The sequence below is a fragment of the Lampetra fluviatilis genome, chromosome 20 (genome assembly GCF_964198595.1).
Source record: "Lampetra fluviatilis chromosome 20, kcLamFluv1.1, whole genome shotgun sequence".
Taxonomy (NCBI): domain Eukaryota; kingdom Metazoa; phylum Chordata; class Hyperoartia; order Petromyzontiformes; family Petromyzontidae; genus Lampetra; species Lampetra fluviatilis.
Genome location: NC_136294.1, coordinates 7,437,690 through 7,459,927, shown reverse-complemented (window position 1 = coordinate 7,459,927; position 22,238 = coordinate 7,437,690). Strand labels below are relative to the sequence as shown.

Here is a 22,238-nt window from a genome sequence, read left to right as displayed (position 1 = left end):
AGGTATACAAAACTATCTTACGGCCGTACCGAGCGTTGTTCGGCACGACGTCCGACGTTTCGCTCCACGTGGCCCCCCGGAGCTTCAGTTCCCGAGGAAGCTTCGGTTCCCGCAGAAGCTGTCAGCGCGTGGACCGAAACGTCTAATGACGCGCTAAACGCCAACGCGGGTGCGACTCCCCCGAGGCACACCGGGGGAGCTGTAACGGCACGACCGCAAAACATCCACGCGCGCTCATCTACGGCCGCATTACCCCACGGTCTTATTTTAAAACCCCGTATTTATACCTTAATTACATAACTCATTACAATAAGTGGATGGATGCGAGGGCGTACAATATAAACGTACAGCACAGGCGCGTTTAATAATACGTTGTCAATTTTTTTGGTAATCTTTTTTTTTCCAATTCACACAGCTGGAATGGAAGCTCAACGTCGCCTCACTCTTTGGCCTCTTCTCCGCGGGCAGACAGCGACAAATCATCACCCTCGGTGGAGCCAGGTGTGTGGCTGCGATTGGGATCGCTTGGTGGCTTGCGGGAGGTTGCCGCTTACGTGGCCACACTCGCCACCTATCCCGACGGACCTGCTCTTCCCGAATGGCAATGAGGATCGATTGCAAATTAAGGTTGTAGTGGGCTTCTCACGAACATAACTGTTGCGTATTCAGCCTACACGAAGATGATTCGTTTTTGTTTCCTTTCAATTGCTTGATCGAAGCGTCTTTTTTGCTTGAAATAGGTGCAATTCACGAGATAGAGAGAAAACATCCTTTTAATGTAACAGCCAGAGTGATTATAGCTAACCTTAGTTGCTCAAAGCGCGCAGAGTAATGGCCATCTTCGGAAATGTTATATCACGAAATAACGGCAATAACGGCGATTACGGCGAGATTTTTGTAAAATAACTCCCGAGCTATGCAACTCTACTCTAGAATTGCAAATGTTGTGGACTTAATCTCCAACACAACGGTGTGCTGTAATAATAACGAATTGGCATGTTTTTTTTACGTGGCAAATTGTACTATTTGGCTGGAGCCAGGTTTAACGACACTTTTAGATTTACGCCATCTAATGCAAAAAATAAATTTGTATTATGGATGTTAAAATTACGCGGGGAGGCGTCCGACAGGATTTATAATGACACTTTGCGTGCGGGTTAAACTGGTAGTCAAACACTGCCACAAAGACCAACAATGACTCGTGCATTACATATGAAGTATTGAATGACGGCAGGAAACTCCTTGACGGGTAACACACTTTTTATTAAATCTTGACTTGTCACTATACAACGAGTGGTCTCTATTCCTCAGACTACACACACTTGACTTGACTCGTGTAGCCTCTATTCCTCCGGCTACACACACTTCACTTGACTCGTGTAGCATCTATTCCTCCGGCTACACACACTTCACTTGACTCGTGTAGCATCTATTCCTCCGGCTACACACACTGCACTTGACTCGTGTAGCTTCTATCCCTCCGGCTACACACACTGCTCTTGACTCCGTAACGTCCGTGAAGCCTACAGGCCCACCCCGGCTTGGGCGTGGGCCACAACCTCCGAGTCCCACGAGCCGGCTCTCTCACGGACGTTCGGCTCCGGGTCCCAGGGTTCCGCCTCTTCCTCCGTCTTCCGTCTTCGCTGGTACTCTTCTCCCCCCGTGCGCCTGTGCGCATCCCCTTATATAGTCCCCGCTCACGGGAGACGGAGTGTATGCGGACCTCGACGTGAGCATCGCTCCTTAGTTGACCAATCACGCCGCGCTGTTCCTACGATCCGTTTTCCCCAGCGCGTGTTACCACTACACAACCAATCACGCCGCGCTGCCACACGATCACTCCCTCTCAAGCGCGTCACCGGCACACAGCCAATCACCACCACACAACCCATGACCCCGCGCTGACCCCTGATCCTCCACCGTCAGCGCGCGTCACCAACACACACAGCCAATCACTACGCGCTGACACACGATCCCTACCCCAGCGCGTATCACCACTACATCACCCCCTCCCACATAGCTCGCAGCCCGCCCGGCTGCTAAACAACAACACAAGAAACCCCACCCCCCTAGTGTGCCCCGTAACGCAACAACAACACAACAATAACAACAACTTATGTACAAATCGACAACCAACGCAATAAAAGTCAACAACAACACCTAGATAAGAAGCTATGTACAGCCCGACGAACAACACAATAAAAGCGAACTCCAGAAAATGAACGCGTCCAGTGTCTCTGCGACCACATGCAGTGACGAGGCGCTCCGGCCGCCTCGACTCCTCAATCGGTAGGTCATAACAAGTAGCGTGACCTAGCGCGAGTCTGCCTGGCCGGTCCGTCGTATGGAACGGGACGCTGACGACCGTCCGGTGGCTCCGGCAGCTCTGGACGGCGCGGATCGGGCCTGGAAGGACCGGTCGCGCCGTGAAGATCCGGCCGCCGGTGGTCGGCAGCTGTCAGTTCCGAGACACCTGGGAGCGGATCAGGCGGAGACACGTGAGGATCAGGCAGAGACATTTCCCCCCTTGGGTCGTCGGTCACGTCACATGCTCGGCCCTCACGACACAAAGGGAGGCCATATGGAGGCGAGAATGGTTTCAGTCGGGAGGGGTGGACGTACCAACGACGCTTTCCCCATTTTATCTGAACGCACTGGGGGCGTGCAACCCGCACGACCTCCACGGGTCCCCGCCATGGCTTCAACAATTTAGGCGACGTAGCCAAAGGTGCCTGAGGGCAATGCAGCCAGGCCCTATCACCAGGTTTCCAGTCGTGCACGGACACCTTCCGTGCACGCAACCGCTCGTTTGCAATTTGGCGAGCCCGCGAATTAAGCCGTGCGGCCTCCCTTGCCTCTGTCAGCTTATGGATATTAAATTTAATATGTTCAGCCAATTTCGAATTTGTTCGTGGTGCGGGCAGGCCCAGCTGCGTTTCCATGGGCGGGTCGGCTTCCCGACCGTACATCAGATAGAATGGGGAAAATCCCGTTGCTGAATGGGGGGCCATTCTATACGCGGCGAGGACCCCCGGGACCTGCAGGTCCCAATCAACATGTGCCTCACACACCTGCTGGCACAGCATAGAAGTCAAAGTCCTGTGGAGTCTCTCCACCATCCCATCCGTCTGTGGGTGGTACGGGGAGGTACGCACCTTCTTAGTACCCAATAGGTCGCACACCTCTTGCAGCAATTTACTTGAAAACATTTTCCCTTGGTCGGTCAGCAAGCGTTCGGGAGCCCCCTTGTCCAGGACGTAGCCCTGGACAAAGGCGTCCGTCACAGCCGCCGCCGACTGGTTGGCGAGTGGCCACGCCATAGGCCACCGGGTAAAATATTCGACACCCACCAACAGGTACCTATTACCCCTAGGCGTGACTGGAAAAGGCCCCAAAATATCGAGCGCAACGAGCTCGTTAGTGCGCGAGACCTGAATAGATTGCAGCGGTGGATTAGATGCCACGGGCGGTGGTTTCCGTCTGGCACAATCAACACATTCCTTTAGAATATTTACCACGTCACTCCCCATCCCCGGCCAATAATAGTCACGCTGAAGCAGAGCAAGCGTTTTGTTTACTCCCAAATGCAAGAGGCGTTCATGTGCGGCCAGGACAACTTTCCCCCTCACAGTGGAAGGCACCACAAGTGCGTGCCGCCGGGACAAACTATCCCATCTCATTAATAGGCCTTGCTTAAGTACCCAGGAGCCAGTTCGCTCACGGCCCTCCTCGGGGCCCCCCACCCTGCGGCGCAATGCCAGCAGGGAGCTGTCTTCCATTTGGAGACGGCCCCACTCAATCAGCGACAGTGAGAGTAGCAAGTCCTCTCCCTCAGGGGTAGCGGGAACATCCCCGATTGGTGCACCCGCAGTCGCAGCCAACGCCCCCACACCTTCCCCAACTGTCGGTTTACAGCGCGCCGATCCCGATAAGCACGCACATTTGTGACAAGGCGACAATCGCGACAGGGCATCGGCGTTTGTGTGGCGCAACCCCTTACGGTATGTAGTCGTGAACTGATAGTCCTGGAGGACTTCCAACCACCGTGACAATTGGCCCGAGGGTTGGGCGACCCTCAATGAATACTGAAGCGCCGCGTGGTCTGTCCGGACTGTAAAGTGACGGCCATATAGATACGGTCTAAACTGTTGTACAAAAAAAACAATAGCAAGCAGCTCGCGACGGGTGACGCAGTAGCGCTGCTCCGCCGGTGACAATACCCTGCTACCATAGGCGACCACCCTTTCGACCCCTCCAATGACTTGCGAGAGCACCCCCCCAATGCCCGTGTTGCTAGCATCCGTGTCTAGCAAGAAGGGACTCGCAAAGTCAGGATAACGCAAGGGTGGGGCACCCACCAAGGCGTCCCGGAGGGAGCAGAACGCAGCCTCCTCCTCCGGTCCCTATCGGAACTTGATTCCTTTTGCCGTTAGAGCGTGCAAGGGTTTTGCAATGGTGGCGAAATGCTCAACGAATCGGCGGTAATAAGAAGCAAACCCGATGAAACTGCGCACGTCAGAAACTGACGTGGGCGTCGGCCATGAACTGACACAGTCCGTCTTCGCGGGATCGGTAGAGATCCCCGAAGAGTCGACAATGTGGCCCAAGTATCTAACGGACTTACGAAGAAGGTGGCATTTGGCCGGTTTAAACTTTAAATTAGCCGATTGCATTCTCAAGAACACCCCTCTCAATCGCTGGAGGTGTTCCTCAAACGTCTTACTGAAAACAATGACATCGTCAAGGTAAATCAAGCACGTATCCCATTGCAAGCCCGACAAAACCAACTCCATAAGGCGCTGAAACGTCGCGGGAGTGGAATGAAGTCCCATGGGTAACCGGTTAAACTGGAACAGGCCCCCTGGAGTCCGAAACGCTGTCTTAGGTTTAGACTCGTCGTCGAGTGGCAACTGCCAGAATCCCGATAATAAATCAAGAGTCGAAAAATATCGCGCACCAGACAATGCATCGAGGGACTCGTCCATTCTGGGGAGCGGATACGCGTCAGCCACAGAGATTTTATTCAGGTGACGGAAATCTACGCAAAAACGCAAGGACCCATCCTGCTTTTTAACCAGCACAATAGGTGCTCCCCAAGGACTGGAAGAAGGCGAAATAATGTCGGCTTCCAGCATATCGTTGACGGCCGACTGAACGTGTTCCTTCTCAGTAGGACTCAGTCGGAAGGGATTTTGCCTGACCGGTGCCGCATCGCCCGTTTCAATATGGTGGCGTAACAGGTTCGTGCACCCAATGTCATACTTATGCTTACTAAACACATCAGAAAACTCTATCAGCAACGCCCGCAGCGCACCCAACTGTACCGTTGACAAATCGTTCGAGTCCGCGCACAGCGAATCGACCCATACAAGGTCCTCCGTCGCTGTAATGTTCCCCGTGGGGCTCGGATCAACCTGCGCAACCAGCCGCTCTTCCGCAGGGATCCGTGCCGCGTGAGCTAGCACGGTGCCCTGCTGAATAACGGCTGGCCGCGACCCAGCGTTTAAAACCATCACAAACGGGTCCTTGTCAGCCCGAACCAAAGTGTGAGCCACCGACAAATCGAGACCCCCGACAGCCCTATTTGAAGGACCCAACAGCATGCCTTGTTCCGAGGTCTCCCCCACCCACGGTTTCCGCAACCGGAGGGGAATTAACATCTGTGAACCCGGGGGCACGTGCACGGTCTGTGTCGCTAACGCTTGTATCGTAGCGCACGCCGTCCGAATTTCAGTAGGGTTCGTCAAAAATGAAATACGGCGACCCGATGGTAGTTCAATGCAACGCTGATCGATGAGAATTTTAACGGGCATTTTAGCCAAAAAATCAGTGCCCAATAGACAAGGAACCGCCAAGGAAGAAGAAACGAAAACGGGACCCGACAATTTTATATCTCCAATGCAAATGGACGCCCTAATCTGACCGATAATGCCCAACGATCCCCCATTAGCGGCGTAAAATGGCACGTCCACTGGGAGCAGCGGTCGACATTGGACGGGGAGAATGTTGTAAATGAGGTCCGATATAATAGTCGCTCGTCCGGCGCCCTCGGCAGATCCTGCGGCGTCGGCATTTCTTCTTCCTCACCCCCCGATGCCAGCTGGCCCGAGTCGTCAAGGTTATCCTCGCGGTCAATCTCGTGAGTCCGACGGGTCTTCCTTGTATCCATGCTTGGAAGACTGTTTCACTTCTGACGCCAGTTGAAGTATTGAATGGCGGCAGGAAACTCCTTGACGGGTAACACACTTTTTATTAAATCTTGACTTGTCACTATACAACGAGTGGTCTCTATTCCTCAGACTACACACACTTGACTTGACTCGTGTAGCCTCTATTCCTCCGGCTACACACACTTCACTTGACTCGTGTAGCATCTATTCCTCCGGCTACACACACTTCACTTGACTCGTGTAGCATCTATTCCTCCGGCTACACACACTGCACTTGACTCGTGTAGCTTCTATTCCTCCGGCTACACACACTGCACTTGACTCGTGTAGCTTCTATTCCTCCGGCTACACACACTGCACTTGACTCGTGTAGCTTCTATCCCTCCGGCTACACACACTGCTCTTGACTCCGTAACGTCCGTGAAGCCTACAGGCCCACCCCGGCTTGGGCGTGGGCCACAACCTCCGAGTCCCACGAGCCGGCTCTCTCATGGACGTTCGGCTCCGGGTCCCAGGGTTCCGCCTCTTCCTCCGTCTTCCGTCTTCGCTGGTACTCTTCTCCCCCCGTGCGCCTGTGCGCATCCCCTTATATAGTCCCCGCTCACGGGAGACGGAGTGTATGCGGACCTCGACGTGAGCATCGCTCCTTAGTTGACCAATCACGCCGCGCTGTTCCTACGATCCGTTTTCCCCAGCGCGTGTTACCACTACACAACCAATCACGCCGCGCTGCCACACGATCACTCCCTCTCAAGCGCGTCACCGGCACACAGCCAATCACCACCACACAACCCATGACCCCGCGCTGACCCCTGATCCCCCACCGTCAGCGCGCGTCACCAACACACACAGCCAATTACTACGCGCTGACACACGATCCCTACCCCAGCGCGTATCACCACTACACATACACGAATCCGGATACGCAGCTAAAGTAGAATCAAAGGGTTATATAGTTCACTATATTGGGTGACCGAGATAATGTTGATTTAGTCTGAACGAGGGGGGGAGGGGACAGGTCCTGCAGCATCTGACCAGCGAGCATCCCTGCAGTGCAACAGCTGCTTCTGTGGCAGTAAGCACTCGTCACAACAGGGAAACAGCGATGACACGCACAGGATGCGTTAGGAGATAGATAACCCCCTTCCCCTGCCATCGGCTGTTACCTGCGGTACACTAAATCCTGTATGGCAGCACATGCGCGCGATGTTAAGAAGGGCGCAGTTTTCATGCCGAACAATAGCTCAGCGTGAACTTTAAGAAACAATATCCCTAACTTAGGTCAATAATTCGCAAACACAGCTGCTTCTCGTGATCGATGGGCGTAACACAAAGCTGTCGTTAGGTCATAGCTGACATCAGGGCAGATGTACACGTCGTTTCTCGAAGAGGAATGTTCACTGTTTGAACTATTGGAGTGGCAAATCAACCGATACCAATGAAAACAAATACATTTACAATTGTTTTCCCCTATCTGGTGATTTTTTTTACGTGATTAAAAGCTAATGCCTTGCCTCCCTCAACAAAACTGCAAAGTTAACTTTTTCATCCAAATATGGGAACAATTTTGGAAAATTGATCCATGGATACCGAACATATACCATCAGAGATATGAATGCTGACATTTATGGTACATTTTCCAACTAGCTAAGAATGAACACATCCTTGCCTTATGAAGGGTTTCAATTAATCCTGCTTGAAAATGTTCTATTTTATCATTAATTGGATGTGTCCTTTGGCAGAAAAACATATTCGTAACTTATCGTAGATTTCATGATGCAAGTGACATCTCTTTCTGGAAACGTAACTACGGCGAATTCCAACAAAGTTAATTCGACTCCGATGCACAGGCTGTGCTGATGTCACCACGCGCGCGTTTGATGTTCCCGTGCACCAGTATAGCAGCAGCCACAGTAAGCACCCCCCCCCACACACACAGCGTTCCCTCGTTATTCGCGAGGGCCGCGTTTCGGAGATGTTCGTGAATAGCAAACTTCGTGGATAATGACATTGGCCTACAAAAACCTTGAATAAATACATTTAATTGATCATAACACGAAAAAACATTGCTTATAATAAACATGAAGTAAATAACAACTATTAGAGTATGAAATCATCGTTTATAAATGAACTTACCTTAAACTATGATGATGCTCTCATCACTTTATCTCCCATCACGTCATCTCATCACTTAATCTCATTTTTTCATTTCATCACTTTATTTCCCATCACTTTATCTCCCATCACTTTATCTCATCACATTATCTCTCATCACTTTATCTCATCACTTTATCTCCCATCACTTCATCTCATCGCTTGATCTCATTTCTTCATTTCAACACTTTATCTCATCACTTTCTTTCTCTATTTCGATACAGTAGTAGTGTCGAGTTCCAGATGCGATTCGGAGATCGCCGAAATTTGCGGATTACAAGTTAGTGAATAACGAGGGAATGCTGTATTTGTGTGTGCTGACATCATACTCCAGTAAGTAATTTTCCAAGACTGTTAAGAGCTCAGTAATAATATTAAAACAGTGGCTACATTTTCTGAAAGAAGAATGTGGTCAGAGCGTAATTTTAACACCCATAATACAAGTTTTTTTTTGCATTAGATCGCGTAAATCTAAAAGTGTCGTTAAACCTGGCTCCAGCCAAATTGTACAATTTGCCACGTAAACAAAACATGCCAATTCGTTACTATTACAGCACACCGGTGTGTTGGAGAGTAATTCTACAACATTTACAATCTGAGTAGAGTTGCGCAGCTCGGGAGTTATTCTACAAAAACCACCGGAGCACTTCTTGCCTCAGAGGAGTTTTTGGCATCAACATATTGTTGATATGAACTCACAGGAGAGCAGGCATCTCATCCAGCGAAACAAATCAACAGGAGCCAGGCGAGAGTATGAAATGCATGTGACGATGTTGTTGTCAAGTGCATTTGTATAAATTATACGAATTGCAGAGTGATTATTTAGGTGCAGTGAGGCTTTTCTGGGTAAACAAAACGTCGGCGGTCCCTCGGGTACGACGATGACAAGTGTTACGTGGACAGTGTAACCAATGGTGAGTCTGGATGTGGCAGAACAGACTGATCTGAGATCCGCAGTGCTCAATAGCAGACACGGCAGGCGGTTTTGGGGAGGGAGGAGTGGGCCCCGTCGATGTCACGCCAATGCTCTTCTCTCCTCTGCCGTTTATCTTCTTTATATAGGGGGGGGGGGGGGCACGGTGCTGAGATGTTAACTCCCTCGCCTGGTATGCAGGAGGTCGTGGGTTCGATCCTGATCCTAATGATGCCCGTGCATTTGGAGTTTGTGTGTTCACTCTACCCGTGGTGGTCGCGTGGATTTTTCTCCGGGTTCTTTGATTTTGCCACCCACATTCATAAACGTGCGTTTAGATTATTTGGCTGCTACTCTAAATTCCCACGTGCGATGACGATGATGACATCAGCCCCTTCGATGAGCTATCGTGTGTGGCCGGGTCACCTCTGAAAGAAATAGAGATTACAGCTCATTCACTACCTGTTAAGATAGTTTAGCTTATAAAAACAAATATAAAAAAAGTATTATAAGCATTCGAGCAAATTGTATCATCTGCAACTTGACAGCATGTAACCCGCATGTCATCGTGGCACTCAGCACATGGCTGAGACCCATTGCATAAACGATTGTGCTACATTTATAAGTGATCAATCGCATTTAATACTCTTGACCACTCGTAACATTTTACGTAGCACGGGGGAAGGCATGTTAGCAAAGTCAGACATTGAAGTGAGCGCCCACGGGTCTTTGACCTGGAAAACGACCTCAAGGCAGATGTGGGGATACTGTGAGAGTAGACCTTGAGGCGGCCGAGTGTTCACTTCACGAAATAAAAACTACGAGATCTAGCAGGACAAAAATATTATCGCGGAAATCGTAAACATGTCGTAACAGTCAATCAAGTTTCGTCACAGGGATGCATTTTTGGGTTGTTTTTTGTACCAGGTAAGGCCTACTGAGATCCATGGCTCAGCATTAACGTGCCCCTCCCCCCGTATTAATTACAACAACAATAAACAGGCCCTTTGTGGGGCTCTCTTTTGTCTGAGACGTGAGACAAATTTCCCCTTTTGTCCCTCACCACTCCCGGGCAGTCTTGCTAACACAAGCACGGCCACACACACACAGGAATGCCCTCCTCAATTCTTGGCTCTATTAAATCGAGGGCTTTCAGTACTTTCTGTAGCGGGCACACCCAGAGGTATGGCCTTGACAATACAAACTCTTGTTACCTTATCCTTCCCCAGGACCGTTATTAATAACGCTGCAGCGGATGGTTACTTCAGGCTCAGCTGACCTTGAGGGAGGCCAAAGCCAGACACATGCATCAATGTTCACTGTTGTGCGTCGGGAGATGAACTCGGAGCGTGGGAATTGTTGCGCCGTGTGAAATATTCTACGTCGCAACTTCTGCCAACTCACTGGCCCTATCAGATCCGCACACCAGCAGGAGGGCTGCCAGATTTGGCGATTTTTGTAAACGATTTGGTGTTATTTTAAGCCGTTTTGATTCAGAAAAAACTACTTAAACAAATCTCAACTTTGTAGACATTTCGGCTCCGCTCTTGGCAAATGGAGCATTTTTTGGCTCTTCTTTTCAGAAGCTTAGGCTCGATTTCGATATAAAAATATATATTTTCAGTCATTCTCAATTCTCCAATGGATGGATGAAGGTCTCACAAAACCGTGTCAGTCATCGTGGTTTTGGACCATATTTCACTATGCTGGTCAGTGCGGGTAAGTGAAGGGGAGGGTAGGGACATTTCGGAAATCACTCGCCGCTGATGTAAGTCAAGGCTGGGAATCGAACTCGGGTTCCAGGGTTTATCATGCAGCTTGTTAATAATAATAGTTCAATTTGTAACGCGCGCAAATTTGCAGGCGTAGTTGCCGCAACTCAGAGGCGCGGAGCCAAGCTCAGAGTCGCACTATACTTACTCCACCCACAGGCTCAATTTACCAAAAAAAACATCCGGCAATCCCACACAGCAAGCAACTGCCCCTATTGTGATTACCACCACCAACAACTAAGTGGCGGTGACGTCACCACTGCACTTGTGCCAAGCTAGGTGCAAGGTGAGGCCACGGGAAGTGTCGAAGGCTCGCTGGCAGAAGGCCACGGGACAGACCCAGGTGCCATGGGTTGACTGACTGAGCTGACTGACAAATGCACCATCTGTGCTCCCCCATTGTGCCAACTGATCGCACCACTCGCCCTTCGTTTACCTCCTACCCCACATACACCCAGGTCAAATGATTACACGTGGGGAATTAGACTGTTGGGGCGGTTGCTGTTAGTGGGTACCTGCTATGGCTCGCACAAACACACCAAGGGGTGGTGAGGTTAGATTGCACTGGTCAACACACTTTTTCTGGCATAAGGTATTCCAACGGTTCTAAGGTAATTTTGGGGTGCTGATTCCAAATCTGGGATCAGTTTTTGTCTATCACATCAGGTTTTTGAGATATCAAATATTGTATTTTCAATAAAAACTGCAGAAGAAAAATATTAAACGAATGTGGATATCTACATAAAATGATATTATAAACACACTATCCTAAAAATACAGCACCATATTTTAACACTAAAGCAGTCACTGACTCGCAACAACTTGCAATCATAAGTGATAGAGTTAATTTCGGGTAAAATCGATGAAAATGGGGTATGCCGATAGCATAAAAATGATGTGATAGAGCAAATCTGAGATCAGATTTGAAATCAGTACCCTGAAATTAGTCTAAAACAGCTGCAAAAGTCCAGGCCAGAAAATTTGTTTCGTTTGTTGACCAGTGTTGTCCTTGCTCTTGTGGTTTGTCATCCACCTTCAAGCAGCAGCTGGAGGCTCACCTTGCTCCGGTTGGCAAACGAGGGACTCCGAGCTCCGTTGCCGTGCAATGCCTCCCGAGTTGTCGATCAAACAATGCATCCCGATTGGTGAAATATGTGCGCGCTCATAAATTTGCATTATTATTATTATACTAATTATTTGAGGATGAAAGCCTCTTTCGACTCTGAAGACTTTTTTTTTTAAAGAGAGTCCGATTCTATCTAGATTAGAGTCCGATTGTTCAATGTTTGGACCATACCAACAATGAGTAATGCTGCGGCGTTGAGCTCTATGGCTCTTCAATGAGTTTTGGAGTTGTGGTTCGGCATAATGTCCTTCCTAAACAAGGTCCCAGCAAGGTGAGTGAAACAACAGACTATAAAACACATGGGGTGGGGGGGGGGAGAGATTTAAACAAGCGAAGATGTTTATCAGGAAATCAAATGAGTGGAATAATGCTGTGCACATGAGTGTAGAGAGGAGATTAGACATGTGACATATACATGTAGTGCTCGACTTGACACGATAGCTTCTTGCTTCTCTCTCTCACTTTATTTCGCTGATACCGATCAATATTCCTCCAGCTAACGCCAATCAACATTCCTCCTGCGCGCTCTCCGCTCGCTCGCCGCGTTCCGCCGGCCTCGCTCGCTTCGCGTCTCTCCTCCGTCGACTCTCCTCTCCACTCTCTCCGTCACAGTTCAGCCGCTCTTTATCGGCTTCGCCGTCACACTCAGCCGCTTCTGCTGGCATCTCCATTGCTACCCTACACTTCTCCACTGCTACCCTACACTTCTCCGCTGCTACCCTACACTTCTCCACTGCTACCCAATACTTCTCCGCTGCTACCCTACACTTCTCCGCTGCTACCCTACACTTCTCCGCTGCTACCCTACACTTCTCCGCCGCTACCCTACACTTCTCCGCCGCTACCCTACACTTCTCCGCCGCTACCCTACACTTCTCCGCCGCTACCCTACACTTCTCCGCCGCTACCCTACACTTCTCCGCCGCTACCCTACACTTCTCCGCCGCTACCCTACACTTCTCCGCCGCTACCCTACACTTCTCCGCCGCTACCCTACACTTCTCCGCCGCTACCCTACACTTCTCCGCCGCTACCCTACACTTCTCCGCCGCTACCCTACACTTCTCCGCCGCTACCCTACACTTCTCCGCCGCTACCCTACACTTCTCCGCCGCTACCCTACACTTCTCCGCCGCTACCCTACACTTCTCCACTGCTACCCTACACTTCTCCACTGCTACCCTACACTTCTCCACTGCTACCCTACACTTCTCCGCCGCTACCCTACACTTCTCCACTGCTTCTGGCTCCGCTGCTGCGGCTCCAACATCCTTCTTCCTCTCCCAGGCGCGGACTCCCGTCTGCTCCAAAAACTCCTCTCTTTATCCCCGAGCCAATTAATCTCCAATTAAGCGGTGGCATCCTCCGCGACGCCACTCGCTCCCCAGCCCCCGCTGGCACCTGCCCCGTTTTCCAGACAACACGGCGCCACTAACCGACAACAACAACTTCCCGGCCAATCAGCGCCCTGCGTCCTTAATCGCCCCTTAACCCCTGTTACTGTCCTCAGACAGCGTGGCACCACATTTGGACAATAACAACTTCCAGCCAATCAGCGCCCTGTGTTCTTAATTTCCCCCTGCCCGTCTCTGACCTCTTCAGGCCTAACGACAACAACAGCCTCGACCTCTGATAATTGTTTTTTTACCCTTCTATCTGGCAACAAAACTGACACCTTTTTTTACAAGGAGTCATGTTTGCATAGACCACAATACCTGCAGTCATAATGCAAACAAAAAACATAACTCTGATAATGATATGCACTGTCCTTGAAGTTGATTGGTCCACACCCGAGACAGCTTTCCTTAGAGCCTAGTCTCACATGGGTTGGACCAGATGACGTCAAAAGGCGACCTAGTTTGCTCCCATTGTACTCTGCGCGCGCGTACACCCACTCCCGCGTGTGGAGTGTATTTTCAGGCACTACATATACATTGAAGGCTGAGTTAATGGTTCTGATACCAATGATCGCTGCTGCTCTTGTGTGTGACTAGGAATCGGACTTTGGTCACTGGCATAATCTGGTGTTATATTAAACCTCGACACCAATGCTGTCCACACAGTCTAAATTCTCTTCCATCATTGTCACGTTTGGTAGACGCCTGGCTCTTTATCAGCCTTTTGAGATCCACGGGCCATTTCCACACTCCCGTAAGGCTGAAGAAAATAAAAATATGCAATATAATTATTTTTTTCCTCTGGCAACGTGAGGTTTTTCTTTCGTTAATACTGTAGTGAAGCGCATTTTTTAGCACCAGGTGTGGAGAATTTTGCAAGGTAATTAAACAGGTGTGTGCCCTGTGTCCAGTGATGTGAATGCTTTATAGAGTAGAACGAAAGATATGTTGAAGGGGTTTTATATCGTCTGGCTATGCACGGCATTTAAAAACAAAACACCCGAGAATTACTTAACGATATGCGAGTGACCCGGTGAAGACGGCGACAACACGAATCCCTTCCCACCACCCTAAATAATAATACCACCAACTAATTGTATGGCAATTACCATTCGCTTAATATAATCAATAGTTGATATTAACTGATTGCTCCGATAGCTGGTTTGTGGTCAATAGTTGCAGGTCTATTAAAGTGGGAGGTGCGCGTCTTTTCCAGTGACCTATGCACCACTCCATTTGCTGTACCCAGTGAGGCAAATACTTTGAAGCCCTCGTGTGACAACAGAAATGAATGTCCCACTTTGCTCAGCTGCTTCGGTTGTTTATTTACCAAATCCTCCAGCGAAGGGCACCGTGTTGTAATTAAGATTAGCCGGAGCCATCCATCCTGACGTCTACTGAGGGTTATTTTGCTCCGTGTTCCGCTTATCACAAAGCCCCCATTGGTGGCTAAAAACCCCACAAGAAAGGGATTACTCTCCAACATTCATCTTTGGTGAGCACTTTATGTATGCAAATGAGGTGCGTGTGTGTGTGTATATATGTATAGCGCAGTGGCATGGCCTAGGCGGTAGTGACTTTACCGAAAAAACCTGAGAATAGGCGGTAGTGCATTCACAGCTCGTAGCAGAGGTTGGTGGTTCGAAGCAGGCAAGCCGCCCTGGTTAGTACTGCTGGGGTACTGATCATACAAATGCGCACTGTTTGCTGCGCAGTGGATGTTCAAGATCCCATGATGTGATTTGAAACGAGAAGGCCGATTGTGAACCGGCGTCAAATTTGAGAGAGAAAGAAAAATACTCGCAAATTACTGAACCTGTTTGTGAAACATTGCACGTTTGCTATGAGAATGGCGTGAATAGCAAAACCACTGTGTTATTTTAAAACCGTTTTTGTCTTTGTTTTTTGAATTCTGCTTGGTGACAGATTACGCGTCCAGGTATATATATATATTTACACTTAGTATATATAAGAAATATATTATGATACATATCATTAATACAAATATATCGTTATTTATAAATATATGTATTCATATATAAACATACATTATCATTATATTTAATACAAAATATATATATACTGTCGTCTCAGTTGCATTTGACAGGGTTGAATACATTTTGATTTGAAGTGGATACGTAGACAGATTTTATATAGGTAAGTGGAGCATTTTTTTAGATTATTTAGATACTTTGCAAGTGAGATTGAAACTATTTAGGGAGAAATACAGATGCAAGGGCAAATATATAAAATCTGCATAGTACCACACACTTATAGTGAGAATATATGAGATGGTTAATGATATAAAATAAAAGTACTGCACTATAAATAGCATGGTAATATTAGCCATAATTCCCTTGTGAATTAGGTTTAGTGGAAAAAATCTTAAAAGGGCCTAGCAAGGGTTTCTAATTATCAACCTATAGCGCAAAGGGGACAGAATTCAAATTGGATGCAGCATTCATTTATCTCTCTCTCTCTCTCGCAGATAACATTTAAATTGTGACTGGGAGCAGCTTCCTTTGAATATGTATTATTAACTGCCATGGTGGATTGTGGGTAAAAAAAGCAAAACAAGAATTATCATCAGATGCCATTGCACACTGACGTGTACGTGGCCAATGTGCTGACCTGTAAATGCTTGCTGACACCACCGCTCGAGGCAGGTCTCGGCTAGAGGGGCTTCAAAAGAGCCGAACCTTCTCGAGGGTATGTCTAGCGTACTCTGTCACACTAGCCCGACGTCTTGGAGGAGGTGGCATTAGGGGCCGTTCATAAATGACCGTCACGCGATTTTGGACGATTTTTTACCCCCCCCCCCCCTTCGTCACACGGCGTCACAAAAAGTCAAACCCCCCCCCTCAAATATGACGTCACAAAGCTCTGCCCCCCCCCCCAAAAAATATTTCCATTTTGAAAATAAAACATGCTTCAAATCGCTTTAAACTATTGTCATTGTAGTGCGTATTTAATGTGGAGCTGCAATCTGATGTTGTAGGAGAAAACTTTTATTAAAAAGTATATTTCATTAAGTAACAACGTGTTGTTTATATTTATTTAAAGTTGCGCATTTTGATGTGACGTCACATTTCTAAACTCCCCCCCCCCCCTCGTCACACATCGTCACAAATGTCTGACCCCCCCCCCCCCCGTAGGTGCGTGACGTCATTTATGGACGGCCCCTTACCCACACTATACCGCACCAGAAGCGAAGCTGCCCAATGGCTAAGTGTGGCATTCACCTCATACATTGCTGGATGGACAGAAGCAGTGGGGGGGGGGGGGTTAAGAAACTTGCACTTGCCCCAACAGTCTGTTAAGGCTATATTACAGGGGGGATCTTTGTCTTTGTGTATAAATGTGCTCACCGTTGCTTGCACTGCCACGCTAGGAGACCAAACTGGCGACCTCCGGATTTCAGGTTCAGCGTGCCAGCCATTACACCACTGCTCCGGTGGCGAGATGTTAACTACCTCGCCCGGTATACAGAAGGTCGTTGGTTTGATCCCGACCCTGACGCCTGCTGTATATTTGGAGTTTGCATGTCTCTCTCTCGCTCTCTCCCCGTGGTCGCGTGGATTTTTACTCCGTGTCCTACGGTTTTCCCCTCCACATTTAGAAAAGTGCGTTTAGAGTACTTGGTTGCGATAGATGTCCACATGATAAGCCACTTCGTTGGAGCTATCAATTGTGGCCAGGTCGCTTCTGAAAAATAACTATATAGCGCAGTGGACCTTATCTGGTAAATAAAAAAAGTTTACATTCATGACTAAATATAGTATATAAAACAAATACATAAAAATTATTATACATTCAGAATTTTGAGTAGCAGCCTTTCTTCAAAGCCGAGAGAAAAGGGCAGATATATCTTAAGCAACCAGCAAACTATTTATACAGGTAACATTTGCACAGTTTGATATCTGCATATGAGCATATTTATTTAGTTTTGGGTTACATCGTGCAGGTCTTTCAATGTTTATATAAATAACCATCTACCACCCAGCAGGGTCACGTAGGCAAAGATGGAAATAGATTTTTTTGAAAAACAAGCAGAGAGTTACATCCAGGTTCATCAGGTGTTTAACAAAAGCATTTTTTTCCATGAGGATATGAGCATCAATTTCGCACCAAGTCACATAATCACGGTTCCCATGAAGTACGTGATGTTGCACGTAAATATGTAGCGTCATTGACAGGCATTGTGTATAGCGTCTTGTTATGTATACTTACCTGTAGTAGCAGATATGTGTCCATAGGGGGTGGTAACCCGGGATGGGTTGGATCAGCCGGGCCGTTGGGACACGAGCTTCTCCCAGCCCCAAGAGAGGGGTTGGGGGGGGTATTCCAGAGCCCCCTAGAGAGTTCCAGAAGGAGGGCGTGGCCAGGGGCGGAGAGGGCGTGGCCAGGGACGGAGAGACCCTGGCATGAGTATAAAAGCCGGACCTCGCGACGAGTCCGGCAGTCTTCGTCAAGCTGAAGAAAGAAGACCGGCTAGGCTAGGACCCTGGGAACCCCCAGACCTGACAGCCTTCTAAGGGCCGGGGCTGTCGTGGGCCAGTGGTCAAACCCTGGGAACCCCCGGGACCTGCCGTCCTTCTAAGGGCCGGTACCGGGTGGGTCAAGGGTTCGAGATCCGAGGACCTTGGCTGGGTTGGGTCAGGTAGCCTCCCCCTAGGTGCCCTTAGCCGGAGGAACGTGAGGGTAGTCCCAGTGATAAGGACACGCTAGCCCGGAGGCTGTACCTCCCTAAGTATCGGGTAGAGGGGCCGCTACCCCTCTGTGTTAGGGAGCGTGTATCTCACACGTAACGCTAATAAACGTGTTGCCTCAAGCGCTCCGTCTCCAGGGTCCTTGGACCCACTACACACGAAAGGGCACCTGCAACCATATTTGTGTAAGTATAAGAATAGGGTTTACCCTTTCTGGCAATTAAAGACGCGTTAAGATGTTCAATCACCAAACAGAAACCAAGTCTCAACCAGTGTTAGACCAGAGAACGCCAAAAGGCGTTGAGACTCGGCCCTAAAGAAGGCTGTCTCTGGTGTAGACCAATCAGTTTCAAAGACAATGCATATATTATCATAGCACTTCACCCAGCCGGTGCCACGAACCTGGTGAAGTGCTGAGTCACCTACCTGACCCTCATAGCACCTCACCCAGCCCGTGCGACAGACTCGTGTGAAGTGCTATGTCAGAATCATAATATGTATTGATACTGGATGAATCCGATGAGCTATAAAGATTTTTTTCACACAGACGTCCAGTAGCCATCCACCTGACCTCCGTCAGACATTCACCACTCACCTGGTACCACACCAATCAGCAGCTATCTACTCAGCTGAATCTCATAACCAATGTGTACAGGGTGCTCCAGATGTCTTGTTACCCTCCATTTAATTTTCTAAAAACGTAATATTTTCAAAGTATGGTTTATTTAAAACAGAAAATGAATATGCGAAGGGAAAAAAATGTTAGGGGTCAACTAATTGGTGGGGTCACATGCCATCTGGACCACCTCTGTACATTGTACGTGGCACGAAGAAGGGCAATTTGGCCAAAACATGGCCTATTATATATTTGAGTCGGAAGGCAGTGTTATTTACGAATGCGTTGAGTGCGTTGTTTATTGCGCAAAATTGTGGTGGGCAGGCCTTTTGAGATTGAATGCCCCCCCCCTTCACACGTCCCCTCCCTGCACGTCGATCCGGTTTGTGCGACTGAAATTTGGGCTGCAGGAATTTGTGTCACGCGGCGGGGTATTTCAGTATCATAAAAAATATAAAAATGGTAGAGCGTATCAAATAAAAAAAAGCGACGCCGCCGTGGGGGATACGACAAATGATCAGATCAATTGTAGTTTTAGTTTTAATTTTGAGCTGATTTGCATGACAACCCCATTCGGCGGAGGTGAAATTGGTCGAGGAGTTCACCAAAGATAGGTGCACGCATGCAAGCAGATTAGCCCCCTCGTTATATGTGTCATTTAGGATGGATTAGAATTTACTGTTCAGTTTAAAAAAGTCCCAGTTTTCTCAGCGCCCCACACAGTGTAGTCCGCGACTATATAGTCAGTAAATCTCGCTGCCCTCTCTGATCTGTGGAAGGCCCAAACCGTTTACGATTCTATTAGAAAGCAGTGTTCAATTACTTTTTTTGTAACGTAGCAGTACGCTGCTACCAACAGTTCCCTTACATTTTTGTAAAAAAAATACAATTCCTTGAAAACCAATGCAACAACTTGTTTTTCTGTTATTAAACGGACCGCCGTCTGTTGCACCACATAAAAAAACATTTCATTCCGTCAGCCTATGGGCATTCTTAATACATGTGTCCCAGAGGCATTTGCTAAAGCTGGCACTCTGGGCCTGTTTGTCTTTCTGAGACATCAGCACTGATAGTGAAAGAGACCTTTGTATGATTAATTATTACCCCTCAGAATAGCCTTCCACGAATTGCACGCTGCGTAGGGACATCCACATGAAAGCGTTCAGAAGGGGGACTGGAATGATACGTCAATGAAACCAATGAATCGATTAAAAGTTTCAACCAACTACTTTTTTATGTTCGATTACTCAGGCCCTTTAAAAACATGATAGTTGTTCCAACGTCTCTGTTTCCCGAATGCCGAAAACGTCACCAAACTACTCCCATCAGATCATGTCCAGCAGCACGTGTGTGGGGAACAAATCGCATAGAATTTCGATACTCTCCGATTTGTCAACTAACTACTAGTTCAGAATGTACCATCCTGGGATCATATCTCAAAACATCTAAAGCTGCAATGGAGTGATTGAGACATCGCCAATTGGAGTGCATGCCTAACGTGGGGTAGAGATGATGATGCCCCGTGCTTGTTTGCAACTCATCTCAGATGAGGCATCTCCTGGCGAGGCTTTGTGTAACTCCAAAAATTAAGATTTGTGTAACTCCTCCACGTCGCTATTGCTTGAGTCAATTTGTTGCACAGTTTAAATCGACATATCATTGCTTCAATAAATACATAAAAACCACTAAACGAACAGAGCGTAAACCATGACGCAAACTCCGGTCATCCCCACGGCGGCTTTTGGCTCGCGATCGAACAAAAGCGGTCACTGCTTTCAGATGCGCTTCTGCGGCCGTCTGTAACGCTCTTCCTTCCAATATAAGGAAGCCACTTGAGCTATGTACTTTTCATTCTTTAGAACTGCTTTTTGTGTTTAGTTTATTGTCCTTGCCCCGTACCTCCGATTACCACGGTTGACTACGTACTGTGTGAAAGAAGTTAAACATACATACGTGCAAGCGATCAAGTAGAACACCAAATAGTTGATGGTGGGACACTGTTTGGGCAGATCTTGTGTACTTTGCTGCAGCCAAGGGATTTGACAGAGGGGATAAAGCATTGAATGAGTCAAATGCTTTGAAGGTAGATGTTGATGAATTACAATTGCTTGTGTAATGTGGCATTTCGCTCTTTGTCTTTATTCAATCTTCCCTGGCACAACTCTTTTCATCCCAATGGGCTCTTTGATTTTTAATGAAAATGTAGTAATACAACATCATACCACACACACGTAATTTCATACATTTTCGGATGATCAAATCACCCTGAATGTGCTATATCCGGTCTGATCGCAGAAGCTGAGCAGGATTTTAACCTGGTTATTTCTTGGATAGCTGACGACCAGGGCTTGCCAGGTGTTGCACGTGTATGGGTTACGAGGTGGCCAGTAGATGGCAGTGTTGAGTTGTCAGCACTTTGCACGCACGGTGGAATTTCTCCAGGTTCTCTGGTTTCCAAGGCCGTAGCCATGGAGTCAACATTGGGGGGGGCTAAATATTCCAGGGGGTCTGGGGGTCCCCCCCCCATAAAAAAAATATCTAAATTTGAAAACGAATTTCCTGCCTAAAATATAAAAAAATTCACTTGCACATAGGATGGACTTTTTTTTATTTTTAACAATAATGTCTAATAATGTATTGTATTACATTGCTCGGTTTTTTTCTATTTTTTCTCTTTTCTGGTTTCATTGTATGCAATAGCAGAGAGTAGGGATTTATAAAGTACAACCATAACCACAATCATATAAACAGAAAACTATTTTATAGCAATATATGGGGGGGGGGGGGATGTGTACCCCCCAATATATCTTATAATTACGGCCTTGCTGGTTTCTTTCCACATTCATCCTAACACTCATTCATGGAAATGGCCCAACAACTCAACGCAGGCTCTTCCTGAAAAATAAGTGTTGAGACTCATTGGCGATGCTCTCCTAGGCAAATAATTGGTACAGTTAATAATTCCCTCTTTCCGCCCATTACTTACACGGTATACACAGTACCCTTTGCAATTAGGCTCAGCGGTGGTAACACGCGGCTCACATCGGAAGACTGGGTGCTGACTCGCTCAGCCCATCATCCAGTCGGGGTCGATAAAATGAAACCGCTTTGTGTGGAAGTCACCAGTGGTTGCCCTATTTATAGACTCACTATTTCCATCGGAATGTGGAATTTCTACCACTGGTAAAAAATAATAATCAGGATGCTCATTTAATCCGTAAATTACGGGATTTTGTCGAAAAAATGTAATACATTCATTTCGTTGTAATATCAGTTTTTTTTAATATTCATAGCGGTGTTATAGCGACGTGCGGTATTTAACATAATTACCCCGCCCATACGCCTCCCATCGCCTGGGAAAGGTGGCTTGCATAGGCTGGA

General features: G+C 47.9%; 1 long non-coding RNA gene across 1 annotated transcript; it reads right to left on the bottom strand.

Annotated features, from left to right (window-relative positions):
• Nucleotides 1–2,333: 2,333 nt before the first annotated feature.
• LOC144937918 (uncharacterized) lies at nucleotides 2,334–22,234 on the bottom strand. Its single transcript, XR_013637796.1, has 4 exons — nucleotides 22,188–22,234; nucleotides 20,811–20,881; nucleotides 17,763–17,886; nucleotides 2,334–2,473 (listed from the first exon to the last, which is right to left on the bottom strand). It is a non-coding gene; the product is annotated as an uncharacterized LOC144937918 (long non-coding RNA).
• Between the last annotated feature and the right edge of the window lie 4 nt (nucleotides 22,235–22,238).